This window comes from Lissotriton vulgaris, chromosome 4_1, assembly GCF_964263255.1.
Source record: "Lissotriton vulgaris chromosome 4_1, aLisVul1.2, whole genome shotgun sequence".
NCBI lineage: Eukaryota > Metazoa > Chordata > Amphibia > Caudata > Salamandridae > Lissotriton > Lissotriton vulgaris.
This window is the reverse complement of record NC_141691.1, coordinates 13,334,706-13,352,373: the sequence shown is the minus strand read 5'-3', so window position 1 is coordinate 13,352,373 and position 17,668 is coordinate 13,334,706. Positions and strand designations below refer to the sequence as shown.

The 17,668-nt window shown below is 44.3% G+C and overlaps 1 pseudogene; it reads left to right on the top strand.

Annotated features, from left to right (window-relative positions):
• The first annotated feature begins 8,179 nt into the window (after positions 1-8,179).
• LOC147718220 (zinc finger BED domain-containing protein 4-like) lies at positions 8,180-9,390 on the top strand (annotated as a pseudogene).
• The last annotated feature ends 8,278 nt before the right edge of the window (positions 9,391-17,668 follow it).

Genomic DNA, 17,668 nt, shown 5'->3' with positions numbered 1-17,668 from the left:
TTTTGGTTCACCCATATAGAGGACATTCCCATTATCAAGTTTCAAGGTCACCAGAGTGTGGACTAGGGTTTTTCTTGCTGATATAGGAAGGATGTCTACGTTTTTTTTAAGCATCTTAAGGGTGCTAAAACATTTAACTACCACCTTTCTGGTTTAAGACTCGAAAGAGAGTCTTGGATCGAGCCATACTCCCAGGTTTTTACCTCGGTTTTGGGCCAGCTGTGCCCCAGATAGAAAGATATTTCCCGATAATCATGACCTCTGTCTTTCTATGTTTCAATTTGAGGCAGATGTTTGACATCCATGATGCCAGATGACTGAGACAAGAAGAAAACAGTGATGCTGACTCACCAGAGTCTTGTGCCAGGGTCACCACAAGCTGCGTGTCGTCGGCGTACGACACCATAGAGATCTTATAGTTGTCCGTAATGCGAGCCAGTGGTCCTATATACTGATTAAAGAGGTTTGGACTTAGAATAGATCCCTGTGGGACCCCTTAAGGGAGTGGCAGGATTTTTGATTGATGGGGTGTTGTACAATGTAGGCCGTGGTTTAGGTAGAGGTATACGAAAGTCTATGAGATGATGATCGGACCATGGGACAGGGGTTAGTTTTTTCACCACCCGGCCCAAATGATTCAAGAAAATGGGATCTAGCAGATGACTTGCACAGTGCGTTGGTGCCATGGATTTATGTTCCAATTGAATGCTGGAAAGTTCTTTGCATAAAGATTGTGCCTCAGTTTTAAGGTGATCCTCTATATGTAGATTGAGATCACCAAAAACAATAAAACTGGTGTATTTAAGGGCTAATTGGGTGCTCAGGTCCATAAGATCAGTAGTGAAGTCGTTGAGTGGCTAGGGTGGATGATAGATTAGGATACCACTCATCCCAATCTTGTTTGCTCTCTTTAGGCTGAAGAGAGCTGCCTCTGAACTTCCTACTTGGGCTTTATCAAGTGTATAATTGAGGAATACATGGAAAATGATGGCTATTCCACCCACACGCTTTAGGATGCGGCCTTTTCTAATCACATCTAGATTTTAATATAATTTGTGTGCTGGCTTTATTATGTACTCATAGTGTAGATTGTAGACTTCATGCAAGGTTAAAATCAACTCTTTACTAACTTGTAAATCTTGAGACATTCCTGAAAACTGGATTCCCAAGGAAGTCCAGGGTGTTGTTCTTTCTGTGGATACCAGCAAGTGTTTTTACCCATTATACCATGCAAACATTAAACTTTGCATAAATCCATGGATTTACTTTGGATTGCTTGATTTAAACTTCGGGGATCCACAGGATCAACATAATTCTTATCACCCATCGTTTCCTTACTTGTCCCGACAAAAACATTACCCTACTTGTGTGACTTGGCCTAATGAAAGTGACACAAAGTGGTCAAACTAGAGTCAATGGGAGTCCCTTGCAAAGATTTAAGTTTGGTCTTGGTGTGATCTGTTCTTGTATGTGTAAATGTGGCTTGCCTTAGAGGCTTCAGGGCGGGAAATGGTAACTTACTAAAAGGACCTTTTCCTTAATAGCTAATACACTTAATAGCAATTTACCATTGCTTTGATTTTGAATAATAACTATTAATGAATCTTTGAAGCAAATTTCTATTTGCTTCCTAAATGAAATTTGCATTATGAAACGCAGTAATAAAACCCACAGGTTTTTCTATGGAACAGCCAGCCATGCTACAATGAAAATAGCATTTGGGGTGTATTAAGTGTATGCATATGTTTAACATTAAACTTTAAAATGCTCTACTTTTAAAATTGATGCTGCTGAATGGGCTGTAAGGGCTAATAGGAGATGCCTGTTACTATTTAAAAGTATTTTTAGACCGTTCAATCACTGGTTAGAAGTCGAAAGTCTGCAGGGTTCTACAGCAAGTAAAATACACGACAAGCAAAAATCCTGAAAAACACCAACTACGATTGTGACCTACAAGTGTCATCTAATATAGATATCGTAATATAGTAATACCTCATCTCTCTGAAGGATGTTGGACTATCTACAAAGGATGGGAACATCAGTTCCTACCTTATACTGTGTTAGTGGGCTAATCTGGACTTGCAGACTTGACCCTGATAGCAGAATGTCTCAGGGGGGATTTTACTAGAAACCTGATTGAAAAGAAAGAGAGCTTTGAAGTGGCATTGAAATCGTCAGTTGGATTACACAACTAAAAGCTAGGAGACACAGCCATTGGCCAAGGAACTTTCAGCATTTGTTTTTTGGGGTCTACTATAATAAGCCAATGAAGCTGGTGACACTTTTAATGCCACCTTTGATCACTGGGAAGGTTCTCTCTTTGATCTCGCACTTATCCAGGATATTTTCCTCAGAAAGAGGAGTTAGGCAGCCTGCATGATTGAAGGTAAGAACATTCTGCAAGGAGGAGGTATATCTATATTGAGAGATGAGCTTATTGGTATTTCCACATCCATATTGTTGCTGCAAGTCTTAATGCATCATATTGAGCTAACTAGGACCAGAATGTTCTACATTGGCAGCGATTGGGTTAGCCTTAGCAGAAGCCATCCTGTATTTAGAGGTTATCTTATCCATTTTGTGGATTCCATTTTGTATTTCCGGCAGCCATTTTGTTTGCCATGTGCTACCACGTGCGTGCCATGAGCTCTGTCCTTGCTGTTGTCTGCTCTTGCAATCTGCCTAGAGACAGGTTATATTTAGCTTCTTCTGCTTCGAACATGCTCAGTTGAGCTTTCAGCTGTCCATGCAGCTGCTATTAGTCTGTAACTGTCAGGATGTGTTCACCAGAATTAGCAACTGTTAGCTCCTCCCACTTGTTGACTGTGTATTTTCTGTATGACCTTATATGTACCTAAAACCTTCTTGGTGTACTTATACCGCCTTCTTTTGAGCCCCTGTGTGGGTATAAAAGGACCAAGCTCCTTCCATTCAGTGTGCTACTTCATACATTACCGAAGGCTGTTGTGTGAATATAGTTCCACCTCATGAGGTTAATAAATACTTTGTTTTCTAATCCAGTTTCTGTGCCAACTTCTATCCTATTGGTCTGAGGACTTGTGCAGAGATGGGGGAACCCATGACCCACCTCATGAGGTTATTAAATACTTTGTTTTCTATTCCAGTTTCTGTGTCAACTTCTATCCTATTGGTCTGAGGACTTGTGCAGAGAAGGGCGAACCCCTAGCACTGGTAGGACTTGCTGAGGCCCACCACTACAAATTGGCGCCCGACACGTGGGGCTCATCCGGGACTCGGATGCCCGAAGGAGTGGTCGAAACAGAGGATTGGAATCTCACTTTGGACGATTACTGCCCAAGGAGACCCGTGTCTTGGCAACCACAGCGTTTTTCCTCTATTTCTGATCTGACCATCCAGGTGGTGCCGGTCCTCAACTGAGATCTCTTCTGTTTATTTGCCGTACAGTGACCATTTGGTCAATTTGAAACTTGGCAGTTGGAATCTGGACACCAAGTGATTTGTAAGAGTCGTTATGCTGTTGGTTTTTGATGCCTGGGATTGGTAAGGTAGGTTAGTGACGCTTAATGTGGCTTTGGAATTTTGGAATTTCTGTTGGCCAACTTGGATTTGGATGGGATTAATATATGAATTGCAATTTATATAGGCAGGTAATGAGGAGAATTTTCTCCAGTTGAATTGATTTGAACGGCACATTGTACTTAAGCGTGGGCCTAAAATCCGTTTCGTGGGTGAATTTGCGGATTTTTGACGATTTCGTGATCCGCGAATCTTGAGAATTTACCCAATAATCCGCAAATTCGCAAGCTACAAATTATATTGCTTGGTCGGCATTGAAAAATACAATATCGCGTGCACGGCGTTGACTCTGAGCCTGCCGAGTTGTTTTTCTCCCGGTTTTGCGTGTGCTGCGCCATTTTCGATCTTGCTGCGTGATCGCGCGAGAGTTTTTTTAACGCAATTACGTAATTGCGGCTTGCCATCTTGCACAGCGAACGTGAGTACATCATAAATGCCTGCGATGGCTCGCAGCTGACTTAGGCGGGAGGTTCGAACAGCTCGCGTTCCCGAAATTGCAAACATTGCAATTCTGCACCAGAAATCCACCCCAGGAAGCATAAACCTTGTGAAAGTGATGATTTTGATCAGAATAACTCCTCAGATTGACATTTGACTGCACTTTTTGGTGCAGGAGTCCATTTTTTGGGGTGGGGTGGGAGGAAGGAAGTGCCTCAGAGTCTCCAACTTCCTGTTCCTGTCCAGCAGGCTCCTATCAGTGCTTTGTGCATGTACTGGTCACTTTTCATTTGGCTGTTGAGCTGGAAGGATTACTTTCTGTGACTGCTGCTGGATTTGTATTTGAGGACTTTTTGGACTTTGGAGTTTGGATCATTTTTGGACTTGAGATTTTACAAGTAAGTTGGTGTTGTTTGTTTGGAGCATTGCAGTTCAGGCAACTACAGTTCTAAAACTTTTTTCACAACTTTAACAAAATATATAGTGTGGTGGGTATCCACAGCATCCAGTAGGCCCGGGGTTAGTCATGGGTGCATGATTCAACTGTTTCTGTGATTTTTTTTAACTTAATTCTCATTTATGTCATGGAATTTTAGCTCACTGTTATATGTTGATTTTTTTTTAATTTTGGGTTGCCTGTAAAGCCTCACTAGCCAGTAGGCCCAGGTTTAGTGAGTAGTGTATGGGCCTAGTCTTTCTTTGGGCTGTCTTGAATTTAAACATCATTGAGGGCATGGATGGCATGGGATTGTGGTGATTTGTATGTGTTTTCTGATTTTTTGGGGTGTTGTTGGGGACTGGCCATGTGGGTGGGGGCCATTTTGTGGGCTGGTACAGGCAGGGCCTAGCGATGTGCTGGGGGTCAAGGGGCCATTTTGAAGGCAGGCAGTGTGCTCAGGCCTGCACACAGTTTGCCTAGCTTTCATCCATTATGCCCAGGGGTACTCAGTGGTGCATGGGCCTAGTCTTTCTGTGGGGTGTCTTGAATTTAAACATCATTGAGGGCATGTAGGCCATGGGATTGTGGTGATTTTTATGTGTTTTCCGATTTTTGGGGGTGTTGTTGGGGACTGGCCATGTGGGTGGGGGCCATTTTGAGGGCTGGTACAGGCAGGGCCTGGCCATGTGCTGGGTGTCAAATGGCCATTTTGAAGGCAGGCAGTGTGCTCAGGCCTGCACCCAGTTTGCCTTGCTTTCAACCATTATGCCCAGGGGTACTCAGTGGTGCATGGGCCTAGTCTTTCTGTGGGGTGTCTTGAATTTAAACATCATTGAGGGCATAGATGGCATGGGATTGTGGTGATTTTTATGTGTTTTTCGATTTTTTGGGGTGTTGTTGGGGACTGGCCATGTAGGTGGGGGCCATTTTGAGGGCTGGTACAGGCAGGGCCTGGCCATATGCTGGGGGTCAAGGGGCCATTTTGAAGGCAGACAGTGTACTCAGGCCTGCATCCAGTTTGCCTAGCTTTCATCCATTATGCCCAGGGGTACTCAGTCGTGCATGGGCCTAGTCTTTCTGTGGGGTGCCTTGAATTTAAACATCATTGAGGGCATGTATGGCATGGGATTGTGGTAATTTTTGAGTGTTTTTTGACTTTTTGGGGTGTATAACTGATGTTCCTCTGGCTTCCATTGCTTTTAGGTGCACAAGAGAACCATCAGTGCCAGGAAGAAGTCCTGCAGTAGTGTTTGCAACACAACATCACGTGACGTCACGTGTGGCCACAGACAAGACAACTCTGCAACTCGTGCAACTGCGGCCTGCTGTTCTGACATCTCAAGAAGATGGCCCCAAAGAAAGTTGGCCATATCGCCTCAGCGAAAAAACTTGCCAGTGCCACTGCCAGTAAGAAGGAGCAGAAGAAGCAAGTGGCACCACCTACCAAGGAGACAGGTGTGACCACCCACACCTTTTTTGGGACAAAAAAAACTACGCCTGCAGAAGCAGCGGTGCCTGCCGGGGACCAAGCTGGAAGCAACACCTCGGCTTCATTGGGCTCGGTGCCACCACGCCAACTTAGGTCCAAGACCATGAGTGCTGCTGAGGGAGCCACTTTACTTTCTCAATCAACATCGACCAGTGATGTTGGCTCATCACTAGAAATTACCATCCAATCAACGCCGGGTGTAACTCAGCTGGCAAGTGTTCAACAACCACTGCCGCAACAACAACCACAAGTGCAATTACATGGGCAAGGAGAGGCGCAAGTACATGGGCAAGAAGAGGTGCAAGTACATGGGCAAGGAGAGGCGCAAGTAGAGGTGCATGGAGAGGTATAAGTAGAGGTTCATGGAGCGGCACAACTGCCTACAACGCTTGTTCCTCCAGAAGTAGGGGCACATCAGGAAAATGATATTGAAGCAGAGGTATCATCCGAGGAAGGCACTCCTCCTGATGATGATCCACCATTGGCTATCAGATCCCCAGCAAGAAAAAGGTCATGGAGGGCTTCTACTACTACAAGTTCTTCTTCAAGCCCCCTTCATTTTGATGACCTTGATCTTGATTGGAACCCACAAATGCGTCTGAGAGTGAGGCACGCCATGAGTCGACAAAGGTAGCTAAGCCTAAAAGGAAGGTTCCCGCAAGGCTTCGACTTATGGGTGATGACGACGAACTAGAAGTGGTGTCTTGTGCTGCTGATGAACAGTCTTATGACGACCCAGTCATCACAGACGTCACTGCAGCCCCAGCGGCCATGCAGCAGACTAACATTTTCACCCTAACCCGAATGGCTGCTGAGCGGGATGATCATGTGGCCGGCGTGGCACTGGTACCACCACCAACACAGTTAACTACAGCACCAAAACGACCTACAGCTTCCATATTTTCTCATCAGAAGGGCCGGCATGGACCTCCATCTAGCTCGACCTCCATTACCTCAAGTAGTGGTGCTGTAAGTCAACTACAGAAACAAATTCAGCCACGCCCATCCTCCACTTCATCTGGCATTGAAAGTCAAAGTAGCTTCTCCACCACCAGCCGACATCTCCAGTCCCCAGTTTGGGACTTCTTTACTGTTAGCAAAAAGGTGGAAAACATGGTCGTTTGTTCGATTTGTAAAGTATTAGTTAGTCGGGGTAAGCTTGGTTCCAACTATGGTACTGGAGGCCTGAGAGGCACCTAAGTGACATTGAGGAAGCCAAAACAAATCTAAATGTATCCCTTCATATTGCATCTGATGATGACGAGGGGCTGATCGTGCAGGGGGGAAGTGAAGAAGCGACAGTCATTTTTTCTGGTACACTCAGTACTCCTGGCAGCAGCACTGTAGTGGTAGCGCCCACACCCTCTACCCCTGCAACATGTATGAGGCACACTAAGAGTCTGGGAGAGACACCAATGCAAAAAACGAAATCACTGAGCCTAACTGGTTTGAAGTCATCATCATCATCATCATCATCACGTAAAATGATCCAGCCCACCATTACCAGCATGTTTTGGTTGGAACGGCAATTTGAATGCAACCACCCAACGGTGCGTCTGTATAACCCCAAACTGGCTAAAATGCTAGCGCTGGACCTTCTCCCTTTCTCTTTTGTGAAAGGGGTGGGTTTTCTTGAATTGGTGACAACAGTCTGCCCTAAATGGAAGGTTCCTAGCAGGTCCTATTTTGCAAGGGTTGCTGTTCCAGCACTACATCAAGATGTGCTGAGGTGATTGGCACAGTTATTCTGAAGAGTGCTGTTCACACTATCCACATGACAACAGACATGTGGACTAGTTGCCAAGCCCTTGATTGCATGTGCATCACTGCACATTGGGTCTCTTTTGCAGGAGTCGAAAAACAGTTCAAAAAGATGTTGACACAGAGGAAGTTTTTCAAGCTACTCGCAAACATGCAACAGTAGGCATGTTTGGCATGGTGAAATCTCACACTGCACCTATCCTTTTGGAGGAGTTTAACAGGAAGGTCAATGAATGGCTGCATCCAAGAAATTGCACAGTTGGTTATGTTTCCACGGATAATGGCAGTAATATAGTTAAGGCCATGGAGCACGGCGGCTATTTCAGAGTGCCGTGTTTGGCGCACAGTATTAACATTGTGGTGCAAGCCTTCTTGAAATAGAAGCGCCAGTCATTAAATTACTGACCATCTGCCCAAAAATCTGCACACATTTCAGCCATTCTTTTAAGGCCCGGAAGCAGCTGAGGAGCCTTCAATATAAACGTGAACTGCCAGTCAAAGGTCTAATCCAGGAGGTGGCAACACATTGGAACTCAACCTTTTACATGCTTGAGTGTCTGTCTGAGCAGTGGGAGGTAATACATGAGTTTGTCTTTAAACTGGGTTCTACTCATAAAGACATGAGGCTAGAGTTGGAGGAATGGAAGCTAATTGCAAGCCTGACAGACATGCTTTGTCCTTTTGAGCTCTTCACGCGTGAAGTCAGCAGGGAGGACTGTTCTTTGAGCAAAGCTATCCAATTTTTGCTGATGCTAGAGCACCAACTGAAGGAGGTGTATTCAACGTTCCGAGATGATGGTGAAAAGCGAGAAGCATAAGATTTAGCGGGTAAGTTATTAAGGCACCTACTTGACAATGAAAGGCCTAAAAAGATACATACAGAACAACATTACATTTGTGCCACTATTCTTGATCCACGGTATAAAAAGGCAGTGGCTAGCAAAGCATTCATTCCTTTTGATGAAGCAGATGCTTCAAAGTACAAACATTGGCTAGCTGTGTCAGCCACTCGGTTCGAAAGAGAGCGGCAGAACCTTCAAGGAGGCAGCACAAGTACAACTGAATCAGCAGGCTATCAGCATCAAGTAGCACTTCTCAATCCCTGGCCAAAGGGAGTCACTTTCCCTTACAGCCGTTAACAACACCAGCAACCATATCATCATCCTCACCTGCACCAGGCCGCAAACAAATATTGTCAGAAGGGGATTGGCTAACTCAGCAAGGGTTAGCTCGGTCCACTGATGAAAAGTTTGCAGATAGTACGCAAAGTGGATCAACCCTGGAGAACCTTGAGTCGGTGGTGCGGGCCTATCTGGATGACCCAACAGAGGTCTGTCATATTGAGAACCCATTGGAATATTGGTATACGAAAAGCTCTGTATGGCGACTAATCACCAATCTGGCTCTAAATTATTTGTCTTGCCCACTTGCAAACGTGTCTTCTGAACGTGTTTTCAGTACTGCTGGTGCCATTGTTACTTCAAAAAGGACCCGCCTTTTACCCAAAAATGTGGAGAGGTTAACAATAATCAAGATGAATCAGCACTTCATCCCACCCGATTACAAAATACGTGAATGCACGCAGGAAGAAAAGGACACCGACTTTGGTGACGCCGATGGAAGTTCTTCTCGGTCACCAGACCTACTCCCATCTCAATTCGTAGACTTGGAGGACGAGCTCTGCTTCCCTGACACCGAGGCCTGAAAATGACTTCCTTTTTTTCTGTACTTATTCACTTTTATTCCTGTGTGTCTTTCTTTGTTTTGCTACTTTTACCACAACAAAACTCCAATCACCCAATCACAATAAGTCCATCATCAGCACTGTCTTCATCTTATTTTTCTTATTGATTTGAAGGTGCCGCAGTCTGCACTCAGATGTTCACAAGTTCCCAACTCAATCATGCTCCTCTATCCTCCTCCTCCAGACACCCCCTATCCATTTCCCTCAAGGCAGATGGATGGATTATGGAGAAAAAACAAACTTTGTCTTCGTAGACGAGTCCCCTCAAGTGGGACTGAAATAACTGACTGACTACATGCTTGCTGATTGTTGACAGACCTACTTCTGAAATTTGAAGGAGAGGCTGCCCTGTGGGCCCTCACTTTCCGAAGAAGATGCGGACAAAAAGTAGAACAGGTAATGATTAATGAGAAGATGGCATTTTGCAGTGGACAGCAATGACTGTCTGTTTCTGCTGAAACCAATTGCTGTTTTTTTTGTGAACAACGCAATTTGCCATGTTTTGAATATACCAGTCTTGCAGGTTTTTGGGTGTTTCTTTGGGGGTGTTCTAGATTTGAGGTGCTGGGTCCGGGGGTCTGGGATCACTGGTGGCACAGTATAATGATGATTGCATTTGTTTTTCAGGAAATCCATTGTGGAAAAGGGGAGTTAGGGCCTAGCTGCACAGCGTATTTGGACTGAATTGAAGGTAGTAGGCCCATGTTTGCTTTTTGCCTGTTTGGGGGTGTTCTGCTTTTTTGCGGGTAGCTGCAGGGGTCTGGGAATAGCTCGGCAGGTCTAATATCGGAATCAAGTGTTTTGGACCAAATCCATGGTGAAATGTTTTTGGCGTTTTTTCTCACTTGCCTGTGTTTGGGGTGCTGTTTCGGGGGCTTCCAGGTTTTTGTGGGTGGGTTTTGGGGTCTGGGAGCACTGCTGGGTATAGATACTTTTGATTGCAAGAGGTTTGAAGCAAATCCATGGTAGTAAAGGGGAGTTAGGGCCTAGCTGCAGAGCTCGCATGGAGTGATTTTGGAAATTTGACTGAAAATTTCAAAGTCCCCATTTTTGTAGTTTTTCTTTTTGGCTGTTTGGGGGTCTTCTACTTGTTTCTGCCTGGGTTTACGGGTCTGGGGCCATTGCTGGGAATGTCTAATACCGGATAAAAGTTGATTGGACAAAATCGGAGGTGACATATTTTTTGCGTTGTTGCTGACTTGCTTGTCTTTGCGGTGCTGGTTGGGGGGGTTCTGGGTGTTTAGGGGTGGGTTTTGGGGTCTGGGAGCCCTGCTGGGTATGGATACTTTTGATTGCAAGAGGTTTGAAGCAAATCCATGGTGGCAAAGGGGAGTTAGGACCTAGCTGCAGAGTGCGCGTGAAGTGATTTTCGATATTTAACTTAAAATTTCTAAGTCTCCATTTTTGTAGTTTTGCTTTTTGGCTGTTTAAGAGTTTTCTACTTGTTTCCGCCTGGGTTGACGGATCTGGGGCCATTGCTGGGAATGTCTAATACCGGATAAAAGTGGTTTGGACAAAATTGGAGGTGAAATTTATTTTGCGTTTTTGCTGACTTGCTTGTGTTTGAGGTGCTGTTTGGGGGGGTTCTGGGTGTTTGGGGTAGGTTTTGGGGTCTGGGAGCACTGCTGGCACAGTCTAAATTTGATTCCATTTGTTTTTCAGGAAATCCATGGTGGAAAATTGGAGTTAGGGCCTGGCTGCACAGCGTATTTGGACTGAATTGAAGGTAGTAGGCCCATTTTTGGTTTTTGCCTGTTTGGGGGTGTTCTGCTTTTTTGCGGGTGGCTGCAGGGGTCTGGGGGCATAGCTCGGAAGGTCTAATATCGGAATCAAGTGTTTTGGACCAAATCCATGGTGACATGTTTTTGTCGTTTTTGCTCACTTGCCTGTGTTTGGGGTGCTGTTTGGGGGGCTTCCAGGTTTTTGTGGGTGGGTTTTCGGGTCTGGGAGCAATGCTGGGTATGGATACTTTTGATTGCAAGAGGTTTGAAGCAAATCCAAGGTGGCAAAGGGGAGTTAGGGCCTAGCTGCAGAGCGCGCATGGAGTGATTTTGGAAATTTGCCTGAAAATTTAAATTTCTAAGTCCCCATTTTTGTAGTTTTGCTTTTTTGCTTTTTGGGGGTTTTCTACTTGTTTCCGCCTGGGTTGACGGGTCTGGGGCCATTGCTGGGAATGTGTAATACCGGATAAAAGTGGTTTGGACAAAATCGTAGGTGAATTTCTTTTTACATTTTTTGCTGACTTGCTTGTCTCTGAGGTGCTGTTTGGGGGGTTCCGGGTGTTTGGGGGTGAGCTTTGGGGTCTGGGAGCACTGCTGGGTATTGATACTTTTGATTGGAAGAGATTTGAAGCAAATCTAGGGTGGCAAAGTGGAGTTAGAGCCTAGCTGCAGAGCGCGCGTGGAGTTATTTTGGATATTTGCCTGAAAATTTAAATTTCTAAGTCCCCATTTTTGTAGTTTTGCTTTTTGGCTGTTTGGTGGTCTTCTACTTGTTTCCGCCTGGGTTGACGGGTCTGGGGCCATTGCTTGGAATGTCTAATTCCGGATAAAAGTAGTTGGACAAAATCGGAGGTGAAACTTTTTTTGCGTTTTTGCTGACTTGCTTTTCTTTGAGGTGCTGTTTGGGGGGGTCCAGGTGTTTGGGGGTGGGTTTTGGGGTCTGAGAGCACTGCTGACACAGTCTAATGTTGATTCCATTTGTTTTTCAGGAAATCCATGGTGGCAAAGGGGAGTTAGGGCCTAGCTGCAGAGAGCGTTTGGACAGAATTGAAAGAAGGCCGAAAATATTCTAAGTATGAGATTTTCCATTTTTGCTTTTTGCCTGTTTGGGGGTGTTCTGCTTTTTTTGTGGGTGGGTTGGCAGGTCTTGGGGCATTGCTGGGAAGATCTATTACCGGATAAAAGTGGTTTGGAGAAAATCCATGCTGAAAAGCATTTTGGCACTTTTTTTAACTTAGGGCTCATTAGGGTTAGCACTAGCAGCGGGATTGCATGTGTTTCGGGTTGTTCTAGATTTTTGCAACTGAATACTGGGGTCTTAGAGCTCTTGTGGGAATGTGTAATTTTGATTGTAAGTGGTTTGAAGAAAATTCATGGTGGGAAAGGGGGGATTTGGCCTAGTTAAAGAAAGCGTTTGCCACTATTCTTAACTTAGGGCTTGTTAGGGTTAGCATTATTGTATTGCATGTGTTTGGGCGGGGTTTCTAGATTTTTACGACTGGGTGGTGTCTTGGAACACTTGTTGGAATGTCTAAGTTTTTATTGCAAGTGGTTTGAAGGTAATCCATGGTGGGAAAGGGGGTTTATGGGCATACTTTCTGAGTGTGTTTTGGCCCGATTTGAAATTAGGCCTCTGCGAGGTAGCAGCAGTATTCTGCAAGATTATGGAAGGGTAATGTGGGGTGTTCTAGATTTTGCGGATTGTCATCTCTGAAAGTGACAGTATAATTTTTGCACTACACAGCGTGCCTTATATATTTTTTTCTCCAAGGTGTCTTTAACACTTACTGTTGTGTTTTTCCATCATCAATTACAGGCAGGCTTTTACCCTGTGCCATCGATGTACTACTCAGGCTTACAATTAGCGATCCACAAATCCGCATCAGGCAGGCAGTGGACAGTGTGTCTAGTCACCAAGATTGATCGATGGAGCATCCAATGGAATGAAGGAGTGCCGCAAATAAGAGGAATGGCTGGATGCATCAACTTCACAAATTCAACGGGACAACTACAAATAACAGTAACAGTATCCAAAATTCTCCTTATCTTTTAAATGATATTCTTGTGAACCTGAACTTACTTTTAGGAGTGTGACTCTGTGCGTTTGTTTGATCTCTGCTTCAAATTCATCCCTCCAGCTATTTGATACGTCTTTGCTATGTTTAACACTAATTTAATGTTCTAAGTGTTTATTCTCTCTGAGGGCAGAGAGGCAAGTGAAATTGCGTAATGACTGCAGCCCTGTACTGTCATCTTGTTTTCTTCGTAGTTACTAGTAAGTTGCAGTAAGTAGTAGTACTACTTTTCAGTAACCTAACCATCCATTTAGTACTTCTGGCATGCAGTAGTGCACTTCCTTTATGTCCCTTTAAAGATTTATAAATATCTTCTAATCCAAAGATTTGTTTCCTTCATTTGTTGTTTGACTGTCCATGCTGTGTTTTTTTCCTCTCTACCAAACTTTCCCAAAATACCCCATTCCCATCCAATTTTCAAACCCTAACCCTCTTCCCCCGGACTGTATGGTATTTCATTGAGGTGTGACTAACAACAACAATAAATTCCACACACTTGCTGGGGAGGATAAGGTCACAGCAACCAGAAGTTCATGTGCGCCATCGTGGATTGATAATAACATCCTCCTCCTACACGACGTGAACATTCAAATGCTTAATTCTTACCTTATGAAGGCACTGCTTAGGTTACAATTTAGGCCACTGTTCTGTACCATACTATCTATTGTACTGTTTCTAATGCTACACTCAGGCCACAAAATGTTTCATTTCCTCTTTTTTTCATATGGTGATACTGCCAGTGTGTACCACTACTGCTACCAGCACAACAATGATATTGCATCCGTCGAGGATTCAAGTCAACAACCAACCTTAATCACCATTTGCAATGCAGCCAGCCCTGGGGCTACCCCGATTCTCAAACACAAATCACAGGTAAGATAAGCATATTGGAGAGGTAGTAGAATAATGGGCTAGGAGGACTAAGTTGGGAGGAGAGCAGAGACTGACAGTACTACTAGTAAAGTACATAAAAGTACAGTAGTAGGGCTACTAAATTTACTAACTCTGTAGATTTCAGGACTAGATGTTTCATTCATGCTGGTAAGTTTGAAGAAAACAAACATCAAGTAACCACCGCCAACCCCCACACAAAATGATATATGAATGCGTATACTGTGTTTTTGAAAGAAAAGTAATTATTAGAAAATATATATATATTCGTGTTGTTTTCAGCACAACAATAATAAAATAAATTACCCAAACTCACCCCCCCTCCTGAACCCAACCAATGTCAAAAAGTCCAAAAGTCACCTTTCCCAAACACCCAATACCCACCCCCCCAACAGTCTTTAAAAAAGGGGCAAGGGACAGTCACTAGCTCCGGTGGCGTAGTTTGTCAAGCTGTTGCTGCATGTCCCGCTGCTCTTTGCGGAGGTCCCGGAGCTGGCGCTGATGTTTTTGGGCCAACCGCTCCAGGTAGTCCACTCTTCTGCGTAACTGGCGCACACGAACTATCCAGGATCCGGGGGGGCCACTGATGTTGTTGCTGCTGTGGCGGCGGGAGGCTGTTGGGCCACGGCTCCGTTTCGCTGGAGGCTTCTGGCTGGTGGACCAAGGGGCAGTAGAGGAAGATGTAGATGTTGATGTCTCCTCATGCTCCCGAGCCCACAACCACCGATACTCGGCACAAATAGCCTCCAGCTTACGGGCCCTGGCCCGGACAGGCATCTCCTTACGGGTGAGCTTTTTGGGAGTAGTATCTATGAATAAAGAAAGAAAAATACTGTAGCCAATAGTCTTTAACATAAAGTCAAAATAATTCAGCGGAAGGTTGACACTCAGTAACACCAGCAAGTAGCAAACACAGTATAAAATGTTGGCATGTATCTTTCCGCCATCTTTGTATGCATGTGACACTGTGAGTTTCAGGAATTCCACCAGCAGCTCTATAGGTGAACGCACTACTACATACATAGTCAGAGAGTACTAAAAAAAGGTATGTTTTACTTTTTTTCTCTTGTTTTGCAAAATAAATTACTGGGGCCTTATTTATGAAGGCCTTGCGTCAGTTTTGCGCCGCCGGTGCGTCACTTTTTGTGACGCACCAGCGGTGTAAAAAATGTGCCCTGTTGCGCCATATTTAAAAAGTGACGCATCTAGGTAGATGCGTCACTTTTTAAACCCCTGCGCCACATTATACCTGCGTCAGGTATAATGTATGCAGAGGGGGCGTTCCCCCGCAAAAAGCCTCGTAATAGTGACGCAGTGAAATCTATGAGATTTCACTGCGTCACTTTTAGGACGCTGTTGCGTCAAAATCTTGAGCCTGCCTCACAGCAGGCGTAAGACTGACGCAAGCCCTTTCACATGGGGCTTTCCCCATGTGAAAGGACGCATTGCTGGAGTTGCGTCACTATTGTGACACACTCCAGCAATGCGTCACTTTTGCGCTTACAGATACGTCAGAAATACTGACGTATCTGTAACTCCTTGCGACATGATGTGTCATACATTAAATATGACGCATCAGGAATGTCGCAAGGGGTACGCAGTGAAAAAGTGACGCATCGCTGTTTTCATGCAGCGATGCGTCACTTTTCATAAATGAGGCCCCTGGTATGTGAACTTGTGGTAGCCGCCAGAATGGCAGCTCACTCAGCTTTCACCCAAGAAATACAGACACAGGCCAAGATGATGCAGACTCGCATTACTTTAAGCAGTACATGCAGGTGGGGATATTAATGTCTTACTTTTGCTATAGGGGTGGCACTGCCACTGGCCATACTTCATCCACTCAGCATCTGCCCTACTACATCAAACACCTCTGCTATCGACGAGGAGGATAAGAAGATAACATCCCGGCTTCCAAAGTACATCTATGATTCTTCTTAATGTCTCAAATGTACCAACATTTCTTTTTGTCAACAACCAACTAACACCCTTTTCATAATATTTTGGAAACCGCCGTCTTCTTTCTTATGTTGAATTGCATTCAACAAAACCATTCTTTACAGTCATAAATATTAAGACTCCCTCGTCCTTCGTTTCACCCTTCTTTAACTTTTCGTTCTTCACATCCCGAAACTACATCTGATATGACTTGGCTTCACAATAAAAATTTGCCAGCTGAGTTGAAGTGAAAAAGGGGGGGGGGCATTGATTACCAGAGAAGTACCGCCGCTAATGCCATTAAAACTCAAGGTTGACTGTCTTCTCCGTGATAGCCCAAAAAGTAGTTCTAAATTAGTAAATGTTCTTGACAGTACAGTGTATTTATACTAGTGTACTGTGTACTACTGTACAGTACATCATACACTCCTTTGCAAGCCTACTCAAAAAAATGTCAATAAGTGAGGAGTATAATAACTTACCATTATCCTCCGCCGCAGAGTCTTCCCCCACAGCTCCTCCTGTTGGCGCCGCCCCATCCAGAGTGGACCCCTCCGCACTGCTGGACCCGGCACTGGGGGTCATCCGTGCCGCATCAGATGTTGTGACGTCTAGGAAAAACATGTCATATTTTCAGATGCCATACACAACCCCCTATTTTGTCTCGTAATGGAAGAAAATGTTACATATCACATTTTTTATTACTGGGATTGAAAAAAGTAACGGTTTTGGGGAGGGTGTTAACCTGTTATATGCTTATTCCATTAAATGCTACACTTCTTCTTATGACAACTGACGAATGCTTGCTTAACGTGCACCATTTTTCTCATTACAGAAAGAAGATTCCATTGCCCTTCTGCCAGACAATTCACCAACTACTACTAAGTCATCACCAGCAGTACTTTAAGTATTTTAAAGAAGGTGGGGGCTCCCACACAGTTATTCTAATAATTTCATGTGTCTGAGAACTATTATTAAGTTTGAGTCATACTAATTTCATTCATGGGAATGTTGTTTAAACTTTAACGTCATCTTCATCCATCAGAATACTACGCTATTAAAAATAAAGAAATAATGTTTTCATTTCTTAATTGAAAATAAAACTTTAAAACTAACAAACACAGTGTGGTTTTTGTTTACGAGTGAGTGAGTGAGCGGAAAAGTTTGAAAAACTGCACTTGGCAGTCATGTTTCAGTGACTCAGATAGGCCGTACTCAGAGGTAGTCTTCTTCTGTTCTTCTTGGTCGTAAAATCATTGGTCAGACATTCTAAATAGTCGGTCAGGGGATTGGGGGTTCAACTTCTGTTCGGACTGAGGTATGTCAAAAGTCGAAATGCACCTATCATCAACAATGTCTTATTTATCTTGTCCATACTTCTTTGTGTGCAGAATAGTCCCTGAAACACTAGCGGTATGGGATGTGCTCCTCTCAAATCAAAAAGGCAACTGCTACCTTTTACTTGTTGTAAACAATGACATTTTGTTGTTGGAAATTGTCAAAGCACTTACATTAAGAAGACTGGAATAGACAGCAAGGGCAACCCAGAGGTCTGCACTCAGTGCCTAGAGCTATTGCTGTATCAGAGTTTTGTTTCCCACCGTTTGCCGAATG